At 43.6% G+C, this 25,909-nt stretch overlaps 1 long non-coding RNA gene across 5 annotated transcripts in view; it reads left to right on the top strand.

Annotated features, from left to right (window-relative positions):
* The window catches only part of LOC147340084 (uncharacterized), a 51,809-nt gene that overhangs the window by 9,234 nt on the left and 16,666 nt on the right, over positions 1–25,909 (top strand). The window contains exons 1-2 of one of the 5 annotated variants that reach the window (XR_015159453.1): positions 18,516–18,605; positions 18,985–19,220. The exons of 1 other annotated variant lie outside the window; for it this stretch is intronic. This is a non-coding gene — a long non-coding RNA (uncharacterized LOC147340084). Of the gene's footprint in view, positions 1–17,605; positions 18,606–18,937; positions 19,221–25,909 lie in introns of those variants that run through there. 3 more of the 5 variants (XR_015159455.1, XR_015159456.1, XR_015159452.1) reach the window with 3 other exon arrangements.

Consider the following 25,909-nt stretch of genomic DNA (forward strand, 5'->3'; position numbering starts at 1 on the left):
ACTCACTCTTATCCGAATCTTAGCGACCCCATGGACTGCAGCCTACCAGGCTCCTCCGTCCAGGGGATTTTCCAGACAAGAGTACTGGAGTGAGGTATCATTGCCTTCTCCGAGGTACAGTCTAGGAGTCAGCAAATAGACCAAAGCAAAGGATGGAGTCAGAAAATCAGAGCAGAATACCAGTTTCAAGTCAGCCAATCAGTGCAAAGTACAGACTTGGAGTATGCCAATCAAAGCAATGTACATGCTAGGAGTTAGCCAATCAGAGCAAATACAATTCAGGAGTCAGCCAGTCAGAAAAAATTAACAGATAAGAGTTAGCCAATCAGAGCAAAGTACATGCTAGAAATCAGCCAATCAGAGAAATGCACAGGCTAAAATTAGCCAATCAGGACAAAATAAAGGCAAGAAGTAAGCCAATCATGGAAGAAAAAGGCCAGGAGTCAGCCAGTCAGACCAAGGGACAGGCCGGAGGTCAGCCAATGAGAACAAAGAACCAGGTAGAAGTCAGCCAGTCAAAGAAAAGTACTGGTTATAAGCCAGCAAACCAGACCAATATGAAGCCTGACTTAACCAATCAGGACAGCATGCAAGCTTTGAATCAGCCAATCACTGCAAAGTGCAGGTTAGGAGCCAGCCAACCAGAGCAATGTACAGGCAAGGAGTTAGCCAATCGAGCAAAGTAGGAGCTATGAGTCAGCCAATCTGGGCAAAGTACAGGCTCGAGACAGCCAATCAGAGCAAGGTTTGGACTGCTGCTGCTGCTGCTAAGTCGCTTCAGTCGTGTCTGACTCTGTGCGATCCCATAGACGGCAGCCCACTAGGCTCCCCTGTCCCTAGAATTCTCCAGGCAAGAACCCTGGAGTGGGTTGCCATTTCCTTCTCCAATGCATGAAAGTGAAAAGTGAAAGTGAAGTCGCTCAGTCGTGTCCGACCCTCAGCGACCCCATGGACTGCAGCCTACCAGGCTCCTCATCCATGGGATTTTCCAGGCAAGAGTACTGGCGTGGGGTGCCATTGCCTTCTCCAGGTTTGGACTAGGAGTCAGTAACTCTAACCAATGTAGAGGCTGAAGTCAGACATTCAGAGCAGAGAGCAATTTCAAGTCAGCCAATCAGTGCAAGGCAAGGCCAAGACTCAGCCAATCAGAGAAAACTACCAGATAGGACTTAGCCACTCAGCGCAAAGTACAGGATAGGAGTCAGAAAATCAGAGCAATACACAGGCTAAGGATCAGCCAATCAGAGCAATATACAAGTTAGGAGTCAGAGTCTCAGTGAATTCCGGGAGTTGGTGATGGACAGGGAGGCCTGGCGTGCTGGGATTCATGGGGTCGCAGAGAGTCGGACACGACTGAGTGACTGATCTGATCTGAATAAGGGCAAACTAGAGCCTACAGTCGGCCAATCAGAACAAGGTACTGGCTAGGAGCTAGCCAATCAGAGCAATGTACATGCCAGTAGCCAGCCAATCAGGGAAAAAGACAGGCTAGAGTTCAGCCAGTCAGAGAAATAGTCAGGTTAAGACTCAGCCAATCATGGCAAAGTACAGACTCCGGCTAGGCCAATCAGACCCAAGCACAGGTTAGGAGTTAGCCAATCAAAGCAAAGCACAGGCTAGAGTTTAGCCAATCAGAGAAATGTACAGGCTAGTACTCAGCCAATCAGGACAAAGTACAGGCTCGGACTCAGCCAATAAGAGTAAAGAACAGTTTAGGAGTCAGCGAGTCAGGGCAAAAGACAGGCTAGAGTTCAGGTTAGGACTCAGCCAGTCATGGCAAAGTACAGGCTCCGGCTAGGCCACTCAGAGCCAAGGACCGGTTAGGATTCAGCCAATCAATGCAAAGTGTTGGCTAGACGTCAGCCATTCAGAACAATGTAGTGGCTAGGAGTCAGCCAATCAGAACAAAGTACAGGCTTGAGTTTAGCCAATCAGAAATGTACAGGCTAGGACTCAGCCAATCAGGGCAAAGTACAGGCTCGGACTCAGCCAATAAGAGTAAAGAACAGGTTAGGAGTCAGCCAGTCAGAGCAAACTGACTGGCTCTGACTGGCAGTTTGCTCTGATGGCTGACTCCTAACCTGTTCTTTACTCTAATTGGCTGAGTCCGAGCCTGTCAGAGCAAACGGAGAAGGCAATGGCACCCCACTCCAGTACTCTTGCCTGGAAAATCCCAGGGATGGAGCCTGGTAGGCTGCAGTCCATGGGGTCGCTAAGAGTCGGACAGGTCTGAGCGACTTCACTTTCACTTTTCACTTTGATGCACTGGAGAAGGAAATGGCAACCCACTCATGTTCTTGCCTGGAGAATCCCAGGGATAACAGAGCCTGGTGGGCTGCCGTCTCTAGGGTCAAACAGAGTCGGACACAACTGAAGAGACTTAGCAGCAGCAGCAGTCAGAACAAAAGACTGGCTAGAGTTCAGCCAATTAGAGAAATGTTCAGGTTAGGACTCAGCCAGTCATGGCAAAGTACAGGTTTGAACTCAGCCAATCAGAGCTAAGGACAAGTTAGGAGTCAGCCAGTCAGAGAAATGTATAGGCTAGAGTTCAGCCATTCAGTATAAGGAAGTGGCTAGGAGACAGCCAATCAGAGCAAACTACCTGATGGGAGTTAGCCAATCAGAGAAAAATACAGAATAGGACTCAGCCACTAAGGGCAAAGCAAAGGCTTGAACTCAGCCAATCAGAGCAAGGAGCAGGCTAGGAGTCAGCCAATCACAGCAAAGTACAAGTTAGAGTTTAGCCAATCAGAGAAATAAATGTACAGGCTATGACTCAGCCAATTAGGGCAAAGTACAGGCTTGGACTCAGCCAATAAGAGAAAAGAGCAGGTTAGGAGTCAGCCAGTCAGAGCAAAGTATAGCCTAGAGTTTAGCCAATCAGAACAAGGTATTGGTTAGAAGTCAGCCAATCAGAGCAAGGTACAGGCCAGTAGTCAGACAATCAAACTACCTGATGGGAGTTAGCCAATCAGAGAAAAATACAAGATAGGAGTCAGCCAATCAGGGAAAAACGTATGCTAGAGTTCAGCCAATCAGAGAAATGTACAGGCTAGGACTCAGCGGCTCAGTGCAAAGTGAAGACTCGGACTCAGCCAATCAGAGCAAAGAATAGGATAGAGTTCAGCCAATCGGTCATCTGCTGCTGCTGCTGCTGCTAAGTCAATTCAGTCATGTCCGACTCTGTGCGACCTCAGAGATGGCAGCCCACCAGGCTCCCCTGTCTCTGGGATTCTCCAGGCAAGAACACTGGAGTCGGTTGCCATTTCCTTCTCCAATGCATGAAAGTGGAAAGTGAAAGTGAAGTCGCTCAGTCGTGTCTGACTCCTAGCAACCCCATGGATTGCAGCCTACCAGGCTCCTCCATCCCTGGGATTCTCCAGGCAAGAACACTGGAGTGGGGTGCCATTTCTTTCTAGTGCTAGCAACCATTAAATGTTCTAACTATATGATCTCATTTAATTTCCACAGTAAATCTGTGACAGGGATTCTATAATTAATCCCTCCTGGTGGCTCAGATGGTAAAGCATCTGCCTGCAATGCGGGAGACCTGGGTTTGATTCCTGGGTCAGGAAGGTCCCCTGGAGATGGAAATGGAAACCAACTCCAGTATTCTTGCCTGGATAATCCCATGGATGGAGGAGCCTGGCAGGCTACAGTCCCTGGGGTGGCAAAGAGTCGGACAGGACTGAGTGACTAATATTTTCACTTTCAGTCGGGGGAAATTACAAGCAAAGAGTCAGCCAGTGAGAGCAAGCACAGGCTAGCAGTCAGCCAATTAGAGCAAAGTACAAGTATGAAGTCAGCCAATCAGAGCAAAATACAGGCTAGCAGTTAACCAATGAGAGCAAAGTACAGGCTAGGCATCAGTCAAAAAGAGCTATGTGCAGGCTAGCAGTCAGCCAATCAGGGCAAAGTACAGACTAGAATTAGCCAATCTGCGTTAGGTACAGGCTATGAGACAGCCAATAAGAGCAATGTACAGACTAGAGGTCTGCCAACTAGAGAAATTTATAGGCTAGGAGTCAGACCATCAGGGCATAGTACAGGCAATCAGAGTCAGTCAATCAGAGCAAAGTGATATGGAGAGGAACTCTGAGGTCCTTACCTCCACACACCATGTCCTCTGCCTGCCCTTGGTCTGTGGAAAACTTTAGACAAAGAATAAGCTTAATCAGAAAAATGAGAACATGTGAAAACCAAGGAAAGCAGTCAAAGGAGACCGGATAACAATAATGTATTGATTAAGCATAGTCAAGGACCTTTAAATCTTTCTCGAGGGCTATAGACAATATTCTGAGCCACATCCTGTAAGCTGTCATATAGATACTAACACACTAGGGTGAAGAAGTTAACTTCATGATGACCAGACTGTTCTCATGACATAAGCCGCCACTATTCTGAGAACTGGCTTCAAAGAAATGGGAACAAATGGACCCTGGAACTGAAGATTAACTGCACTTAAGACAACCAAGATGATTCAACGTTGACTGTGCCTTTTCTGCATATAGTCCCCTCCTTCTATCTAAAAAAGTTCTTGCTTCAGTGGTTGCCAGTGGTGGGGGTGGTCCATCTTTGGACAGACATCCGCCCTCCTACCACTCAGTTGCAGACCTCTGAAATAAAGTAAACTTTTCTTTACAACAACCTGGCCAGTTTACTGGCTTTTGAGAGGAGAGCAGCCGGACCCCACACACCTTTTGGTAACAGATTTTGGTGCCCATCTTGGGGCTGCCTACTGCTGGCTCTTGAGCTTTCATGGCACCTGGTTCTCCTGGGTTTTCCAGGGGAGACCTGTGGCCATGACAACGTATGAGCCTGCTGCTTGTGGCTAGCTAGCCCAGAGTAGGGGATTTCAGGGACGTTCCTAACAGCTGCCAAAACCATCTGTTTTGAGAATCCTCTCTGTTTCTCCCTTGCTTGGCACTGGCTGCCAACTTATTCTTTTCCTTGGTGGAATGGAAACTTAGACTTGAGATGAGCTGACGAGCTCCAAATCTTGGTTAGTCCACCAGTGTGCACATGGGCGATCTTCTCATTTGTGAGGACGGGGGAGCCTGGTGGGCTGCCGTCTCTGGGGTCGCACAGAGTCGGACATGACTGAAGCAGCTTAGCAGCAGCAGCAGCAGCAGTGCTGTTTAGACATTCGTGCCAATTGGTTCTGATGTTGAGAACTGTTTGGGGCTTGAGGTGCTATTCCAGCATTTTGCAAATTGGTTCTGATGTGTGTCTGATGTTGAGGATTGTTTGTGAACAGTGCTATTGGTGCATTGATAATTGGTTCTGACATCTATCTACCATTGAGGACCGTTGGTGACCACCATGACACTCACGTTGGTGAGTGTCATTTGGACATTTTGCCAATTGGTTCTGACGTCGGCTACCACTGGGAATGCTTCATGTTGGGGAGGTGTTTGTCTGGGAATCTGTACCAGTCTCCCTCGGAGAGGGTTTGTGACTGACCTGTTGTTTGGTGCGTGTGTGTGTATTCCATTTGTGTCAGTGGCATTTTGTTGCCTTATGCAAAATGGGAAATTCAGGTTCAATTCATTAAGAAAAATTTTAGCCATGGAATCATGACTAACAAAAAAGAAACTTTTTTTTGGACAATATATAGCAAAGTATTCTTTAGATTCCTAAGAAAATTGGTTAAGATGAAACTCTTGCAATTCTAAAAACCGTTTCTCTTTGTATGTGCAGTTAGAGAAGGCTAGCTTGATAATGGCAACCCACTCCAGTGTTCTTGCCTGGAGAATCCCAGGCACGGGGGAGCCTGGTGGGCTGCCATCTATGGGGTCGCACAGAGTCAGACACGACTGAAGTGACTTAGCAGTAGCAGCAGCTTGATAAAACAATTTTTTCAGACCACGCTAAAACAAAAATATGTGTAGAAGAAAGTTGGAAGTTGACTCTCATCATGTCCTTGAATTACAAACATGTCTACTTTGCCTGAGCCTTCATCTTTGTATTAATAAGTAAAACTTCAAGTCAAAGGGGAAAAAGAGAAGGCTTAAAATAGCATATGTAAAATTGACTATTCTGTTATTCATAAATGGATACATTTAACTGCAATGTCTAATTGATGAAATGTAAAACAATGAAACCATGAGATATCCATTTGTCTGGAGGTCTGCGTGTCTCAATATGGGCTTTTGACTTTGGATAATATTGTTGCAGTTAACTTTTAAAGGAGTTCTATTGAATTGGCCTTAAAAAATATAAGCACTTATAAATAAAACAAATCTAAATATATCTACTTTTGTCTTCTTGTAAGAATAAGAAGGAAACTAAAGATGTTTGGGTTTTTAAACATGCATGTTGTATTATTAAAGAAAAATTATGGTGTGATAAAATAAATGTTTTTAAAGTTTATGGAATATATTTTTATTTGCCAATCCGAAAATGTTGCTATAACATTTTAGTCACTTGTATCTTGGATTTGTTATGCTTTCCAGGGTTAAAACTTGTGATGTGAAAAGTGATAAGGAAACCATTGCAGTGTGTAAAGCAAGTAGGATATGTGTTGTCAGCAAAGAGAAGGTATAAAGAATGGAAATATTTTTGTTGAGAAAGAATGATGATAACACTTCTGTCCTACAGGTCTTTGTTTCTGTATAGGGAAATGCAGGACAAATTTGTGGGGATTTAGGAGATGATAAAAAAAAAAGGTTTCTGAAAAAGGAACTTTGAAAAACGAATTTTGTACCTTGGCAGGATTAAGATTACACTAAATTTAATTAGGTAAATGAATTTTATTGATAGTAAACTGATTCTCAATCTAATTTTTTTTTCCTTCTATCTATGAAGAGAGCAAAGTTCTAGTGGAATATTGATCAGAATTTGGTAACAGACTTCTAAAGGAAAGTAATTGTCTTGTTTCTAATCATATTTTGACCCCAGTGTTCAGGATGGAAATATTGTCCAATAACGTGGTCACAGAGTATAACTACTTGTGATATGTAGCACTGCTGGCTTTAAGTTTATGACTTAAAGCACATGTACAATATCTGTATGACAACTGGATACAAATGATAAAATGTATGGCCTAGAAAGCATTTCCCTGTGAACATATCTCTGAGCCTGTTCATGATAATCTGATTAGTTTTCCCCCAACATGAACAACTAGGCAAATATATAAACAAAAACAAAGCCAAGCACCCAGAGAAATGGATGGACCCAGAGCAGGGAAAAGAGCCACTCTGCCAACGTCAGATAAATAATTGATGATTAATGTTTTCTTTGAAAGGAGTTACAATTAAAAGAGGCAAATGATGGAAGAAATTTTCACATACTGAGGTATGGGGAAATAATGCTGGCCTACACATGATTTATCTTGAATTTTAGGCTAACAAGCACAGCCTGTTTGTGGTCTATTAAACATACACTGTACATCTGCTTTAACCATTAAGGAAAAAACAAAGATCCATTTTGATTATTATTCTCATTGTAATGTCTATTAATTTTCAATGCTTGTCCAGGTACTATGACAAAGTAATATTCCTTTTTTCCTTCTGTACCTGTCCCTATTCATGATTGCAGAGTAATCAAGAAAAGGGAGGTTTGAAACAGAGCAGAACCCTATGATCCTTGCCTTCCAGCACCCACCATGTCCTCAGTCAGCCTTTTGTGTGTGGAAAACTTTAGTCAAAGAATAAGTTTAATCAGAAACATCAGAAAATGTGAAAACAAAGGAAAACAGTAAAGGAAACCAAATAATAATAATGTACTCATTAAGCATAGTCAAGGACCTTTAGTCCTACAGATAATATTCTGAGGTACATCCTGTGACGAGTACAGATACCAAAAACTAGGGTGAAAAAGTTAGCTTCATGATGACCAGGCTGTACCCAATGACATATGCTGCCACAATTGCAAGAACTTACCTCAAATACATGGGAACAAACGGACCTTAGAACTTAAGATTAAGGGTACCTAAAACAACCAATATGACTCTGATCAGATCACCGATGAGCAATCAGAAGATGAATGTCAGAGCTGAATATGCTGTTTCTGCTCGTAGCCTACTGCTATCCATGAAAGCTCTTACCACAATAGTTGCCAGTGGTGGGGAGTTGGCCTTAGGCCAGACATTCATCTTGCCACCATGGCTGCCAGCATCTGAAATTGAGCAATCTTTCCTAGCCACTAACCTTGCTTGTTTTTTGGCTTTTGAGAAGCAAGCAGCAGGAAGCCACATATATTTTGGTAACTAAAGCACAGGTTAAGAGTCAACCAATCAGAGCAAAGAACAGGCTAAGAAGCAGGCAAACAGTGCAATGAGGTGCTAGGAGTCAGCCAGTCAGAGCAAACTATGGGCTATCAGTCAGCCAATCAGATCAATTACAGGCCAGGAGTCAGTCAATCAGAGCAAGTAGGGGATAGGAGTCAGCCAATCAGGGTAAAGTAAAAGTTCAAATCAGCTAGTCACAGTAAGGTACAGTCTAGGAGCCAGCGAATCAGAAAAATGGACAGCCTAGAGTCAGAGACTCAAAGCAGAATACCGGCTTCAAGTCAGCCAATCAGTGGAAGATAGAGATATGGAGTCTGCCAATGAGAGCAATATACATGCTAGGAGACAGCCAATCAGAGCAAACTACAGGCCAGGAGTCAGCAAATAAGAGTAAGTAGAGGGTATAGGAGTCAGCCAACCAACGAAAAGTACCAGCTCAAGGAAGCCAATCACGGTAGGTACAGTCTGCCACTGCTGCTTAGTCACTTTAGTCGTGTCTGACTCTGTGCGACCCCATAGAGAGCAGCCCACCAGGCTCCCCCGAGTCTGGGATTCTCCAGGCAAGAACACTGGAGTGGGTTGCCATTTCCTTCTCCAATGCATGAAAGTGAAAAGTGAAAGTGAAGACGCTCAGTCGTATCCGAATCTTAGCGACCCCATGGACTGCAGCCTACCAGGCTCCTCCATCCATGGGATTTTCCAGGCAAGAGTACTGGAGTGGGGTGTCATTGCCTTCTCCGAGGTACAGTCTAGGAGTCAGCAAATAGACCAAAGCAAAGGATGGAGTCAGACAATCGGAGCAGAATACCAGTTTCAAGTCAGCCAATCAGTGCAAAGTACAGACTTGGAATATGCCAATCAGAGCAACATACATGCTAGGAGTTAGCTAATCAGAGCAAATACAATTCAGGAGTCAGCCAATCAGGGGAAATTAACATATAGGAGTTTGCCAATCAGAGCAAAGTACATGCTAGAAATCAGCCAATCAGAAAAATGCAAGGCTAAAATCAGCCAATCAGGACAAAATAAAGGCAAGGAGTCAGCCAACCATGGAGGAAAAAGGCCAGGGGTCAGCCAATCAGAGCAAAGGACAGGCCAGGAGTCAGCCAATCAGAACAAACAACCGGGTAGAATTCAGCCAGTCAGAGAAAAGTACTGGTTATAAGCCAGCAAACCAGACCAATATAAAGCCTGACTTAACCAATCAGGACAGCATATAAGCTTTGAGCCAGCCAATAAGTGCAAAGTGCAGGCTAGGAGCCAGCCAACCAGAGCAATGTACAGGCAAGGAGTTAGCCAATTGAGCAAAGTAGGGGCTATGAGTCAGCCAATCAGGGCAAAGTACAGGCTCGAGCCAGCCTATCAGAGCAAGTTTTGGACTAGGAGTCAGTAACTCAGACCAATGTAGAGGCTCAAGTCAGACATTCAGAGCAGAGAGCAATTTCAAGTCAGCCAATCAGTGCAAGGCAAGGCCAGGACTCAGCCAATCAGAGAAAACGACCAGATAGGACTTAGCCACTCAGCGCAGAGTACAGGATAGGAGTCAGAAAATCAGAGCAATGCACAGGCTAAGGATCAGCCAATCAGAGCAATATACAAGTTAGGAGGCAGGTAATAAGGGCAAACTAGAGCCTACAGTCAGCCAATCAGAACAAGGTACTGGCTAGGAGCCAGCCAATCAGAGCAATATACACGCCAGTAAGCCAGCCAATCAGGGAAAAAGGCTAGAGTTCAGCCAATCATAGAAATATTCAGGTTAGGACTCCTGGAATCAAGATTGTGGGGAGAAATATCAATAACCTCAGATATGCAGATGACACCACCCTTATGGCAGAAAGTGAAGAGGAACTAAAAAGCCTCTTGATGAAAGTGAAAGTGGAGAGTGAAAAAGTTGGCTTAAAGCTCAACATTCAGAAAACGAAGCTCATGGCATCCAGTCCCATCACTTCATGGGAAATAGATGGGGAAACAGTGGAAACAGTGTCAGACTTCATTTTTTTTGGGCTCCAAAATCACTGTAGATGGTGACTGCAGCCATGAAATTAAAAGACGCTTACTCCTTGGAAGGAAAGTTATGACCAACCTAGATAGCATATTCAAAAGCAGAGACATTACTTTGCCAACAAAGGTTCGTCTAGTCAAGGCTATGGCTTTTCCTGTGGTCATGTATGGATGTGAGAGTTGGACTGTGAAGAAGGCTGAGCGCCGAAGAATTGATGCTTTTGAACTGTGGTGTTGGAGAAGACTCTTGAGAGTCCCCTGGACTACAAGGAGATCCAACCAGTCCATTCTGAAGGAGATCAGCCCTGCGATTTCTTTGGAGGGAATGATGCTGAAGCTGAAACTCCAGTACTTTGGCCACCTCATGGGAAGAGTTGACTCATTGGAAAAGACTCTGATGCTGGGAGGGATTGGGGGCAGGAGGAGAAGGGGACGACAGAGGATGAGATGGCTGGATGGCATCACTGACTCGATGGACATGAGTCTGAGTGAACTCCGGGAGTTGGTGATGGACTGGGAGGCCTGGTGTGCTGCAATTCATGGCGTCGCGAAGAGTCGGACACAACTGAGCGACTGAACTGAACTGAACTGAATCATGGCAAAGTACAGACTCCGGCTAGGCCAATCAGAGCCAAGAACAGGTTAGGAGTCAGCCAATCAAAGCAAAGTGTTGGTTAGACCAGTCAATCAGAACAATGTAGTGGCTAGGAGTCAGCCAATCAAAGCAAAGTACAGGCTAGAGTTTAGCCAATCAGAGAAATGTACAGGCTAGAACTCAGCCAATCAAGTCAAAGTACAGGCTCGCACTCAGCCAATAAGAGCAAAGAACAGATTAGGAGTCAGCCAGTCAGGCAAAAGACTGGCTAGAGTTCAGCCAGTTAGAGAAATGTTCAGGTTAGGACTCAGCCAGTCATGGCAAAGTACAGGTTTGAACTCAGCCAATCAGTATAAGGAACTGGCTAGGAGACAGCCAATCAGAGCAAACTACCTGATGGGAGTTAGCCAATCAGAGTAAAATACAGGATAGGACTCAGGCACTAAGGGCAAAGTAAAGGCTTGAACTCAGCCAATCAGAGCAAGGAACAGGCTGGGAGTCAGCCAATCACAGCAAAGTACAGGTTAGAGTTTAGCCAATCAGATAAATAAATGTACAGGCTATGTCTCAGCCAATTAGGGCAAAGTATATGCTTGGACTCAGCCAATAAGAGAAAAGAACAGGTTAGGAGTCAGCCAGTTAGAGCAAAGTATAGCCTAGAGTTTAGCCAATCAGAACAAGGTATTGGCTAGAAGTCAGCCAATCAGAGCAATGTACAGGCCAGTAGTCAGACAATCAGAGCAAACTACCTGATGGGAGTTAGCCAATCAGAGAAAAATACAAGATAGGAGTCAGCCAATCAGGGGAAAATGTATGCTAGAGTTCAGCCAATCAGAGAAATGTACAGGCTAGGACTCAGCTGCTCAGCGCAAAGTAAAGACTCGGACTCAGCCAATCAGAGCAAAGAATATGATAGAGTTCAGCCAATCAGTCTGCTGCTGCTGCAGCTGCTGCTAAGTCACTTCAGTCGTGTCTTACTTCGTGCGACCCCATAGACTGCAGCCCACCAGGCTCCCCTGTCCCTGGGATTCTCCAGGCAAGAACACTGGAGTAGGTTGCCACTTCCTTCTCCAATGCATGAAAGTAAAAGCGAAAGTGAAGTCGCTCAGTCGTGTCCAACTCTTAGCGACCCCATGGACTGCAGCCTACCAGGCTCCTCCGTCCATGGGATTTTCCAGGCAAGAGTACTGGAGTGGGGTGCCATTGCCTTCTCCAAGGAGTCATCTAGTCAGACCATAATACAATAAGATAGTAAATAAAATCAATGTAAAGACTAGGCTTAGCTACTACCATCAGCATGTAAGCTTTGAGTCAGCCAATCAGTGCAAAGTACAGGCCAGAAGTCATCCAATCAGAGCAAACTACCGGATAGGAGTTAGCCAATCAGAGCAAAATACAGGCTAGGAGTCAGCCAATTAGGACAAATAACAGGCTTGAGGTCAGCCAAACAGTTAAATATACATGCTCAGATTCGGCCATTCAGGGTAAAGATCAGGCTCAGAGTCAGCCAGTCAGGGCCAAGACCTGGCTAGGAGTCAGTCAATCAGAACAAAGTACTGGCCAGAATTCAGCCAATCAGGGTAGGCTAGTTTTCACCAATCAGAACAAGGTGTAGGCTAAGAGTCAGCCAATCAGAACAAAGAACACTTGAGTTACCCAATTTGAGCAACGTAAAGGCCAGGAGTCAGGCAATCTCAGCACACTATGGGCTCGGATTCAGCCAATTATAGCAGTGAACAGACTGTGTAGTATCCAATCAGACCATAGAACTAGGACTCTGATAATCAGAGCAATACAGGGCAGGAGTCAGCCAATCAGAGAAAGAAGGGGATAGGAGGCAGCCAATCAGGGCAATGTACAGGCTCGAGTCAGCCAATCATAGTAAGGCACAGTCTAGGAGTAAGCAAATCAGAACAATGCACCATCCAGAGTCAGACAATCAGAGCAGTGTGCAATTTCAAGTCAGCCAATCAGTGCAGGGAAATGCTAAGAGTCTTTAATAGAGCAATATACATGATAGGAGTTAGCCACTCTGAGCAATGCACAGGTTAGGAGTCAGCCAATCAGAGCAATATACAAATTAGGAGTCAGTTGATAAGGGCAAATTACAGGCTACTGTCAGCCAATCAGAGTAAGATACTGGCTAGTAGTCAGCCAGTCAGCTCAGAGTACAGGTTAGAGGTCCGCCAATCAGAGTAATTTATAGTCTTTGAGTCAGGCAATCAGGGCAAAGTACAAGCTACAATCAGCCAATCGTAATAATGTACAGTCTAGGTGTCAGCCAGTCAACAAGAGGTGCAGCCTAAGAGTCAACCAATCAGAACAAAGTACTGGCCAGGATTCAGGCAATAACAGCAAAGTATGAGCTAGTATTCAGCCAATCATACATATGGACGGTCTAAGAAGTAGTCAGAACAAAGTACAGGCCAGGACTCAGCCAATCAGAGCAAAGCATGGGCTAGGATTCCACCAATCACGACAAAGTAAAGGCCTGAGGTCAGGCAATCAGAGCAAGGTTCAGGCTAGGAGTCAGCCAATCAGAGCAATGTGTCAGAGCAATGTACAGGCTTGAGGTAAGCCAAATGGGTCAGGTTAGAAGTCCGCCAATCAGAACAAACTGAGGTAGATGTCAGCCAGTCAGAGCAAAGTACCTGCTATATGACAACAAATCAGATCAATGTAAAGGCTAGACTTAGCCAATAACATCAGCATGCAAGCTTGCCATGCCCTCCTCCAGGGGGTCTTCCCAACCCAGGTCTCCTGCATTGCAGGCAAATTCTTTACCATCTGGGCCACCAGGGAAGCCCAAGAATACTGGAGTGGATAGCCTATCCCTTCTCCAGGGGATCTTTCTGACCCAGGAATCGAACCAGGGTCTCCTGCATTGCAGGCGGATTCTATGAGGTGAGCTATGAGGAAAGGCTAGGTACACCCCTGCAAATTACTTGTCCTGTGTTAAAATTACACTTTCCTCTTTCAGTCTTGAAAGAAAAAATTCTAGTCCTTAAACAGGCATTTAAGGATCTCAGTTTCATCATTTTAGCCTTATCTCCTTAACATCCCCAGCCCTATCTATCCACTGTCTCCAAAACACATCACGGTCTTTTCCACTCCTGCTCTAATACTCATGCCGTTCTTCCACTTCATGTGCATCACTCTTTGTTCATTGCAGTCTAGCCCTTTATCAACATTCAGTTGAATGACTGTTTCCTAACTCAGGATTTTTCTCATCACCAAATCATATGCTAATCTGACTTGTTCAAAGTCCAGTAATTAACATTTGTTCTTAACAACTATGAATTATACTACTTTTACTGTTTACTTCTTACTTTGATATCTAGATTATAAATTCTTTTTAAGAGCAAAGATTTGAAATACGCCAAAATCCATATAGAAATAAGCATTTTATATTGATTTACACTGCTTCCCTTGTGGCTCAGACTGTAAAGAATCCACCTGCAATGGGGGAGACCTGTGTTTGATCCCTGGGGTGGAAAGATTCCCTGCAGATGGGCATGGCAACCCACTCCACTATCCCTGCCTGGAGAATCCCACGGACAGAGGAGCCTGGTGGGCTACAGTCCATGGGGTTACAAAGAGTTGGACAGGACCGAGTGACTAAGCACAGCACAGCACTGACTTACTCATTAAAGAGGTTTACATTACATTTTTCATTGACTAGTTTAGCTCTTGACACTCCGTATCTTCAGAAATACTTTTCCATACAATAAAGCATATGTAATAAAATATACTATGTTTTTCTTTTGTACTTATGATCAAACTTGGAACATAATTTAAAAGGCTGAACCGGAAGAGTTTATTCATACTGCAAATTCATATTGCTATTCATATTGCAAATAGAAGGCTTTATACTAAAATTAAACAAAAATATTTAAGGCATTTTGATGGCTTAAAAACTCATAATAACAGTTAAAATTTGAGAGATTCTATATATCATAAGTATTTTACTTCCCTATTTGTGTTTAGTCTTCCTAACACATGCTTATTTATATCCCTTTTGAAAACGATGAGACAATGTTAGGCACTAGCTAAGTGATATAGGAGGGAATTAAATGAAGGCTGTCTTATTCACACACAACCACATGCAAACCTTCAGGGTAAACACTCACTAAAGTGATGTCACTACAGTATGTGACATCCAAATCTCTGATTTTACAGATGTAGAAACTGACTCACAGGTTAAACGTCTTGCCATGGTCATACAAATACTAAGTGCACAACAAAGATGAGACTAGGAAGCTCCTGGCTCCCTGCATGCTTCGTTTCAGTAGGCAGATGTCAGTCTTTGAGTTAATGCCTGGAGGCTAGTTTTATTTGCAATCAGTTCTGCTCAGTTCAGTTGCTCAGTCATGTCTGACTCTTTGTGACCCCATGGACTGCAACATGCCAGGCTTCCCTATCCATCACCAACTCCTCGAGATTGCTCAAACTCATGTCCATCGAGTTGGTGATGCTCTGTCGTCCCCTTCTCTTGTCTTCAATCTTTGCCAGCATCAGCATCTTTTCAAATGAGTCAGCTCTTCACATCAGGTGGCCAAAGTATTGGAGTTTCAGCTTCAACATCAGTCCTTCCAATGAATATTCAGGACTGATTTTTTTTAGGATGGACTGGTTGGATCTCTTGAAGTCCAAGGGACACTCAAGAGTCTTCTTCAACACCACAGTTCAAAAGCATCAATTCTTCGGTGCTCAGCTTTCTGTATAGTCCAACTTTCACATCCATACATGACTACTGGAAAAACCATAGACTTGTCTAGATGGACCTTTGTTGGCAATGTCTCTGCTTTTTAATATGCTGTCTGGGTTGGTCATAGCTTTTCTTCCAAGCAGTAAGCATATTTTAATTTCATGGCTGCAGTCACCATCTGCAGTGATTTTGGAGCCCCAAAAATAAATTCTGCCACTGTTGCCACTGTTTCTCCATCTATTTGCCACAAAGTGATGGGACTGGATGCCATGATCTTAGTTTTCTGAATGTTGAGTTTTAACCCAACTTTTTCACTCTCCTCTTTCATCAAAAGACTCTTTAGCTCTTCCTTGCTTTCTGCCATAAGAGTGGTGTCATGTGCATATCTGAGGTTATTGATGTTTCTCCTGGAAATCTTGATTCCAGCTTGCGCTTCATCCAGCCCAGCATTTTTCATGATGTGCTCTGCATATAAGTTAAATAAACAGGGTGACAATATACAGCCTTGACATACTCCTTTCCCTATTTGGAACCAGTCTGTTGTTCCATGCCCAGTTCTAACTATTGCTTCCTGACCTGCATATAGGGTTCTCAAGAGGCAGGTCAGGTGGTCTGGTATTCCCATCTCTTTCAGAATTTTCCACAGTTTATTGTGATCCACATAGTCAAAGGCTTTGGCATAGTCCATAAAGCAGAAATAGATGTTTTTCTGGAACTCTCTTGCTTTTTCCATGATCCAGCGGATGTTGGCAATTTCATCTCTGGTTCCTCTGCCTTTTCTAAAACCAGCTTGAACATCTGGAAGTTCACAGTTCACGCATTGCTGAAGCCTGGCTTGGAGAATTTTAAGCATTACTTTACTAGCCTGTGAGTTGAGTTCAATTGTGCTGTTTAGTTAATGTAGCTTAAACTTTCGGTTACAAGCTTACTGTGGGGTATGGTTAAGCAAGATGTTGTGAGTCACTTTTTAGTGTGCTTGATGCCTGCTCCTTTTGATCTTTTATGATTTAGAGGGCATTCTCACTGGGCTGCAGGTACTTGTATACGTAATTTTACCTGAAACTCATAGAAAGGCTGGGGCCAAACCTTATGTGTTTTCAGAGTTAGTAAACTCATCAAAGTATTTTTCAGTGCCTTGATTTTTTTTTAATTAAAAAAAAATATTTATTCTCTTTTTGGTTGGTCTTCATTGCTGCATGGGCTTTTCTTTAGTTGTGGGAAGCAGGGGCTACTCTCTACTCTCTAGTTGTGCATGGGCTTCTCATTGCTGTGCCTTCTCTGGTTGCAGAGCACAGGCTCTAGACGCTTGGACTTCAGTAGTTCTGGCTCGCAGTCTGCAGAGTGGGGCCTGCTTGAGGGCTTAGTTGCTCCGTGGCATGTGGAGTCTTCTCAGACTAGGGATCAAGCCCATGTCTCCTACATTGGCAGGTGGATTCTCATCCACTGGACCACCAGGGAAGTTCAGTGCCTTGCTTTAATTATTAAGCTACATTAACAGGTTGAGTTGGATTTTATATGTATAAAAATTATGTATTTAAGTGATAATATTGGTATTTGGTATGGTAGTTTGGCTTGTGGTAAAATTAGTATTGAAATATTTTTTTTCTTTTGGAGATTATTAAAATGTACTTTCATTTTGATTTTGTTGGAGTAAATGGCAGATGGAGGGGGATGCCTGTCTTTATGAACTTTACACATCTAAGTAATGCATAGATATAGTTAGGAGGCTAATTTGGGGTAATTACTAACTTTAGTCTCATGAAATAAAGGTAATGTTTGTTAGGTGATTTAGATAAGTGTTGTATATTTTATATAGTTTGCCTTTTTTTGAGGGTACAGCAGGGCAACAATAGGTATATAAAGTATGAGATTTTGCAGGGAATAAGGGGGTGTTTTACTAGGCAAACTATTTTCTTGATACACTGTGTGTGACACTAGATGAAGAACACCAGATCAAACAGTAGTTGTACCTAGATAATGTTGACTGAAATAAAACCACAAAATATGGGAGGTTTGAGTTTTATTTGGGGACTTCCTGGAACTATAGCTCAGGAGACAGCCTCTCAGATAGCTCTGGGGAACTATTCCAAAGAGGAGTATTTTGTGATTATGCTGGTTTTATAGAAGGGTTACGTGCTATCATGGCCCGTCTTGGTAGAAGGTAACTACTAGTCACGAGGAACAGACCTCTTAGTTAATGGTTGTAGTGCTTTTCTAAGTACGGGAAGATGTAGGAAATCGGTTTCATAAAAATGTCTCCTGAAAACACGTATCTGAAGGCCTGTTCTGCCAGTTTTCCCAGCTCACAGAGTGCCTCGTTCCAGATTTCGGCCGTGATGCCTTTCGGGGGTTGCTGAAGGTCAGTGACTGCAGTAGTTGATGACAATCCTTGTAGAGCTAGATGGTGTGTGACATTCTTTAGTTGGCAGTCACAATGCATTGATTCTACATAAATGTAAGTAAATCCCTGAGATATTATAGTAGAAAATAGTAGGAAATCCTCCCAGAAGTTTTCAAGTCATTCATAGTTAAAACAATGAAACTGGGAATTCCCTGGTGGTCCGGTCGTTGAGACTTTGTGCTTCCAATGCAGGGGGTGTGGGTTCAATCCTTGACCAGGATCCCACATGCTGTTCAGTTTGGCCAAAAATACAAAATTAAAAAAAAACAAACAAACGTGTGGCAGAGTGTTTCAGTGTTTTTCCCCTGTTTGGTCACAGCTCCCTATATCCATGCCCCTGAGTGAGCCTCTTGTACAATGACTCTGGGCTTGACTGCGTGACTTGTATTGTCCAGTGAGGCGAAAGTAAAGTGCAAGCAAAAAAGCTTGAAAAGTGATAACCTTTTGGGAATCACCTCTTGTTCTTTGGAGCCCTGAGACCGCTGTGGAAAGAAGTCAGGCTTGCCCCCTGGAAGCTGAGATCAGGTGGAACCAGTCACTAGGCCATCTCAGCTGAAGGCCCTTAGTCAGTTAAACTTCCAGCTGACTGCACTCACCAGCCTGAGTGCAGAGGCCCGCAGGAGGGGAACGACCCACAGAAGCATAGCTCCAATTGCCAAACCTCAAAACTGTGAGTAAATAAATGATTGTTGTTTTAAGCCATGACATTTTGGAAGTGGTTTATGTCACAGTTAGAAACTAATGGATACATCTTGTGGGTGACCTCGTGGATGGCCTCTGCAATTCTTACTCAAAAGGAAGTGTTTTGTTCCTAACAAGTTGGTAATGTGATACTGTGATTTATTTATTTATGTGTATATTTGGTCTTCGTCTCCATTTCTGGCACAGAGCTCCTGAAACTTTGGAATTGCATGCGATGAGAGTAGTATTAATAAAAAGGTATCTTTTGTTATGTTAATCAGGCCATTTGGAACACATCTAAGCTTGGGGCGGGGCTGGTTGCATGTAATAAGAGGGTGGAACTTTCAGTCCTACCCACTCCCCTGCAGATTGCTGGGGAAGAGGGCCACGGTGGTTGAGTTCTATCACCAATGGCCAGTGTAATGAAGCCTCCAGAAAAACCCAAAGGGATGGGGTTCAGAGCTTTTCCAGGCTGGTGAGCACTGAGAAGAGCGGCACACCTAGAGAAGGCATGGCAGCTCTGCAGTCCTTTCCACATGCCCTGCGCCTGTCTTCTCTCCGGCTGTTCCCGAGTTGTGGCCTTCCCTCATATCCTCATACACTAGTAAGTCACATGTTTCTCTGAGTTTTGTGAACTGCTCGAATGAGTTAATCAGACCTGAGGGGAGGGGGTTGTGATTTGATCTATAGCTGGTGGGTCAGAAGCACAGGTAACAACCCTGATTTGTGATTGGTGTCTGAAAGGGGCCCTTAACCTGTGGTATCTTACGCATCTCCAGGTAGATGGCATCAGAACTGAGTTGCCTTAAGAGGGTGGTGGTGAGGAGAAAAACAGTTTAGAATTAAAAACACAAATTAGAATTGGGTATAGATTAGAGGTAGAAAGCTTACTAAAGGTATTATTGAGCCATTGATCTTGGAGTCAGCTTTGATACCCCCTTCTCTCTAAGCTTGTGCACACCCATCACCAGAGTCTGTTGTTTTTACCTCTTATAAATCCACAATCTATATCCTTTTCTCCACTGACACTGGCACCACCATAGTCAAGGCTCCCTCCTGAACTACTCAACAGGGATTTCTCCTCATCTCCCTGCCCCCACACCAGTGTCTTCTCCAAAGTAACAGAGCAGTCACTTTAGAAGCAAATCTGACCGTGTCCCCCTGCCAGTTAAAATCCTTCCATGATTCTCATTTATCTTACGATAAAAGCCCATGTAGTTACTGTGACCGACAGCCCTTCATAGTGTCACCAAATGCAAGTGTGTGCCCATGCCCAGCTGAAGCCAAGCACGTCAAATCGTCAAAGTTTAGAGCACAGAAGGGTTTATTGAAGGGCCAAACAAGGAGAAAGGGTGCCTTGGGCTCAAAAAACCTGGAACTCTCTGGTAGTTTGGGGAAGAAATGTTTTTAGGCAGTATTTGGGGTCAGGGCTGCAGGTGGTGTGGCTTTATTCTGACTGGTGGGTGATGAGTTAACAGGGAGGTACCCCAGGACTCTTGTGCTCAGCCTGAAGTTACCATCTTCCACCTGGGTCGGGGCCTTAGTGTAGAAGAGCTCAAAAGTGTTAAGTATTTTCCTTGGAAGGAACCAGGACACTGCCCCACTCTGCACTATAATTCCTTTTTTTTTTTCAGGCAAGGCTTTATTGGGGTTCACAGAGGGAGAACAAGTAACAGGTGGCTGGCTCACTCCCTGAGGAGGACAGGGCTAGTGAGTTGGTTCCTTATTTGGGTAGAGTGAGGTTTGGAGGGGAGGGTATAGGGGCATGAAATGGTGAAGCATAGGACATTTTGGGGGTGATGGAAGTTTTCCGTATGATACCATAAGGTCATGTATTTGTTACTGTTGATTGCTCCTCTGTTTCTGTGGGGCTTCCCAGGTGGTGCTAGTGGTAGAGAACCCACCTGCCACTGCAGGAGACATAAAAAATGTGGGTTCGATCCCTGGGTTAGGAAGACCCCCTGGAGGAGGCATGGAAATCCACTCCAGTATTCTTGCCTAGAGAATCCCCATGGACAGAGGAACCTGGCGGGCTACAGTCCATGGCGTCGCAAAGAGTCGGACACGACTGAGGCAAGTTGGAATGCACACTGTTTCTGCATCCCTTCCATTCCCTGACTGGTAATTGTTTGCCTCTGACCCTTGGAACTCAGGGAAGGTCTAGGGGGCTCAAGCCCTTTTCCTGCCAATAAGAAACGGGAGAAACATAGAAGCTTTTGTACCCAGAAGGGTCCTACTCAGTTTCAACAGCATCAGTCATCCCCCATCCCCCACCTCCAGCCTCATCCTCACACCTTCCTGCCTCCATCTCCCTCCCCTCCCCTCCTTCCTTCAGTTCTGGGCTGGGGCTTTTGCCATGGATTCTTCTCTTGTTGCCCCGCTGGCTTTTCCCAGACCTCTCATCTCACCTCAGGCATCACTTAGGGAATTTGTAGCTCCCTAGTGCAGGCTGTTCTTTTCCTTTGTTGTACTTTTATCTCATTTTGTGATTGAATATACTCATGTTTGTGTGATTTTTTTTTTTCCCGATTGTCTGTATTCCCAAGTCCACTGTAAACCACAGAAAGAAAAGCCTGCCGAATTTAGCTTACCCTTGGAGCTGTGCCTGGTATAGTACCTGCCACATAACGGACACTCAGTACATAGGTGTGGATTGAATGTATGAGTTTGCTATGCAGAGTTGTCATTGCACTTGGCCTATAATATAGTCAGTATATATTTGCTAAACAAATAAGAAATGAATGAATTAGCTTGGGATAGGGAGGGGAGAGCAAATAGGAAAACAGTATCTTCCATGGCATTGTGTTTCTTGCACATAACAAGCTAAATACTATTTTTGGAATGAATGAATCATTCAATTAGAGCATTTTCAAGAGATAAAAATAGTGACCAAAAGAACAAGAATTCTTTTTTATACTTGAAACAGTCAATTAAGTGGTGTCTTTTGTGTAAATAGACAACTAACTTGTAAATAAAAAAATAAATGGAAATAGCTACTTCTCTGAATGTAGATCTACAGGCAGTGGTGAGGTTCTAGGGAATAACATGCTGTGGTCATGGTTACTTAATATTTCTATAAAGTTGGTAGGATGAATTCTCTTGGTTTGTAAAACACTAGGCTAGTCTCAGTTTAAAAAAAAAAAAAAAGAGTATACATTGAAGTCGACTTAAACATAAATAGAAATGAAAAGAGAACATACATACTTTCCTGTCCCCTGATTATCATCCTTATCCTGGAGAATTCCATGGACAGAGGAGCTTGGCAGGCTACAGTCCATGGGGTTGCAAAGAGTCAGACATGACTGAGCAACTAACAAAGCCTCATTGTCTCTCATATGTCAAAAGAAAAAAGTCACCAGGGTCGTAGGAAATCCAGCCACAAGCTTTGAAGGAGCTCACAGGTGAAATGATGAACCCCTCTGCAGTAAATGACTCAGTGCTGGTCCCGTTTGTTTCCACCTTCCTTAGCCACACCTTTAACTGGTCCCTATGGGCACAGACTCAGGGTTTGGCCACGTAATTTGCTTTGCCCACAGGATCATGAGCAATGAAACGATTGTTTCTTCAAGCATCTCTGTTTGGGGTTCCTTCTTTAACCCAGCAGAAGCCAGCTCCCAGTCTTGCGGCTCAAACAGTTTTCTAAACAGGAACCTGAGGTGTTACTGCACTACTGAAGAGCCTTTAAGATTCAGTACTGGCCTTGAGGAAGGAACCATCAATCAGGGGTCAGGGGCTGGATGAGGAGGCCTCTGAGAAGTCAGGATTCATTCAGGAGTTTGTTAGATTTCTGTGTATATGTGTGTGAGTGGGTCAGGAAATGTTCAGTGTTGATGAAGTGACATCTGTTTCTGAAGAATCAGAACTTTTTATCTTATTTTGAAAAGTCAAGGAGACTCTCAAATACAGAAACAGAGTGGGGATTTTTTTGCCACCCAAGACACTGAGTTCTAAGTTTTGGGCAAGGTGAGATGTTGACAGTCATTTCTGTCCTTGTTGAATTTCTTTTTGCTGTATCCTCAGCATCTTAATACAGCCCTCTTGTTAAGATGCAACCCCATTTGCATTGTTAAATGGTGATAAATAGGTCCAGATGCTTTGCTTTAAAAGGAGATTTTAGTTAATGTTCCTTGAGGAGAAGGAGTAGTAACCAGTGTTGCCCATTGGTCTGGTCATGCCAGGCTCCAGATGGCCTCATCACTGCTTGAGGATACAGAAGTGTTTTATTGAGCTGGAAGATTCAACATTATGTGCTGAGCCACTTTTACCACTTTGGGAGGGGTTTTAAATGTAAACCTCTAGCATTTCTGGTAAAATATACACCAAGTGTGACAAAGTCATCAGAACTGCTCTTTTCTGCAACAGAATGTGTGAGCCGTTATTGTGTTTGCCACAATAGCAGTTTCTAGAACTTTCCCTTTTTGCCTACTAGTAGAAAAAGCACTGGGAATATTATGGACTAAATTTACAAAGGAAGTAGTTTCAGGATGCAACATATATGTATACACACAATGTGAGTCTCCAAGATCATTAAGTAGCCCATCTAAAGTATTTGAAAGTGGGATTACCCATTTTTAAGGGTTAAAATGCCAGCAGGAAATTGGTTTGTAGTCACTGTTGGTTTTATCAACTTAATGTATTTCTTGTAAAGTTTGCCTGATTAGCTGTGTGATCATTGTGCCAATGAGATATGATTATAAAAACATTATATTAACACTTTGAAAATTAAAAATAGGGAATTCCCTAGCAGTCCAGTGGTTGCTGCTACTGCTGCTAAGTCACTTCAGTCGTGTCCGACTCTGTGTGACCCCATAGACGGCAGCCCACCAGGCTCCGCCATCCCTGGGATTCTCCAGGCAAGAACACTGGAGTGGGTTGCCATTTCCTTCTCCAATGCATGAAAGTGAAAAGTGAAAGTGAAGTCGCTCAGTCATGTCTGATTCGTAGCGACCCCACGAACTGCAGCCTACCAGGCTCCTCCATCCATGGGATTTTCCAGGCAAGAGTATTGGAGTAGGTAGGACTCCACATTTTCACTGCTGAGGGCCTGGGTTCACTCCCTGGTCAGGGAAATAAGATCCCACAAGCCATGTGATGTGGCCCAAAAAAATTAATTAAAAGTTTTCATCAGTGGTTCATTACAAGCTATAGGAAATCAGTTTAAGCAAACTGTGGTGGATTGCAGACCTGGCCGTAATTGTTTTTCTCTCTTCACAAGGGGATAGTCTATCTGCCTCTTGAATCTGGGATGATCATGTGACTTGCTTTGACCAGGGGGAGCTGAAAAAGTCTGAGGCCATCAGGGGTTTGAAGGGTGCTTGCGGCTGGACGAGATCAACCCGGGCAGCCCAGCATCAGCCAGCTGACTCACTGTATCGTGAGCTCAATTAATGTTTGTTCTAAGCTAGAGTTTTGCAGTAGTTTGTCAAGTAGTAAAAGCTAACTACTATATAGCTTCGGCCAAAGAAAGAGTCACTGGAAGCCCCCCTGCGTGTTTTGAGGCTGAACCAAGTGGAGCAAAGGGCAGGATAAACTTGAGCCTCAGAACAACCAGTACTGGGGACTTGAACATCAGCACAAAATTTGTTGTTGTTGTTCTGTCACTCAGTCGCGTCCAACTCTTTTTGACCCCGTGGACTGCAGTACGCCAGCCTTCCCTTTCCTTCACCATCTCCCAGAGTTTGCTCAAACTCATGACTAGGGATTTGAACATCAGCACAAAATGACTCACCATCATGTGGGATGAAGGTATTTTGAAAGTGGATCAACAATAGAAACTCCAATGTCGACCCCCAAGGAACTCCCTATCCACTCTGAAAATATTCCCTTCATGACTAGAGCAAAAGAAACAATCTGTTTTGATGGGCCCCTCAAATTTTCCCTGCCCGTATTCACCAGTGCAAGGACTGCTTGAGAATACTAAGCAAGCAGTTTCAGCCTTCAGCTGGGGTCCTGGTGCAGGTTTGGTTTTTCATGAAAGGCAAATGTATACTAGCTACAGAAGCTGTTACCCAGAAGACTGTTTCCTTTGAATCTTCTCCATTAGTAAACATGAGTCACTGCAGGGCCCACACAGACTTTTTAAAAAATGTATTATGCTTTCAAGGACTGCCTTAGAATGCAAAAATAAAATTTACATGAATTATGTATACTAATGAGTAAATGCAAATATTTCAAAAAGTATAGACTTCTATAGTTTCTTAATGTTAAAAATTTATTATTGAAATGATTGACACAACCTGGGCTCAAAAAGTAAAGAATCTGCCTGCAATGCCAGAGACCTGGGTTGCATCCCTGGCTTGGGAAGATCACTTGGAGGGGAGGGTATGGCAATCCACTCCAGTATTTTTGCCTGGAGAATCCCATGGACAGAGGAGCCTGGCAGGCTATATAGTCCATGGGGTTGCAAAGAGTCAGACACGACTGAGTGACTAAGCACACATGTATAAGTTTAAGATGTATGTGTTGATGTAATATATTTACATATAACGTGATATTAACACCATAGTGTTAGCTAACACCTCTATTATATCACCTAGTTCTTTTTCTGTGGTGGGAACAGTTAAACACTGAACTCTCAGCAACTTTGAGACTTACAATACAGTATTGTTGGCTGGATTACTATGCTGTGTGTTAGATCTCCAAAACTTATTTATCTATGCTTTTTGCAAGTTTGTACCCTTGAAAACAACATCTCCCTAATTCCTCTGCTCCCCAGCGTCTGGTAACCACCATTCTACTCTCTGATTTTATAAGTTTGGCTTTTTTTTTTTTTTTGCTTTTGGCCATGCCATGCAGCTTGTGGGATCTTATTTCCTCAACCAGGGATTGAACCTGGGCCCTCAGCAGTGAAAGTCTGGACTCCAAACCACCAAAGTGCCAGGAGTTCCCTTAGATTTTCAATGTAAATGATATTATATACTGTTTTTATTTGATTCTTCTGCACATGGTTATCCAGTTTTCCCAACCCTATTGTTAAATAAATACACTACGCTTCCCCATTGAGTGTATTTGGCTCCTTTGTCAAATACTACTTGACTGTAAATGCAAGAGTTTATTTCTGGGGGTTATTCTGTTCCAATGCTCAAAATGTCTATTTTTATACCAGTACCATACCGTTTAAGTTACTATAGCGTTATGGTATGGTTTGAAACCAAGAAGTGTGATGTTTCCATTGTTGACCTTTTGGTTATTCAGGGTGTTCTGTAGTTTTATACAAATTTTAGAATTTTTTCTATTTCTATGAAAAATCCCATTGGAATTTTAATAAGGAATGCATTGAATCTATAGATGGCT

Source organism: Bos grunniens, chromosome X, assembly GCF_055505025.1.
Source record: "Bos grunniens cultivar Pamir isolate PY7600 chromosome X, Bosgru_T2T1.0, whole genome shotgun sequence".
NCBI lineage: Eukaryota > Metazoa > Chordata > Mammalia > Artiodactyla > Bovidae > Bos > Bos grunniens.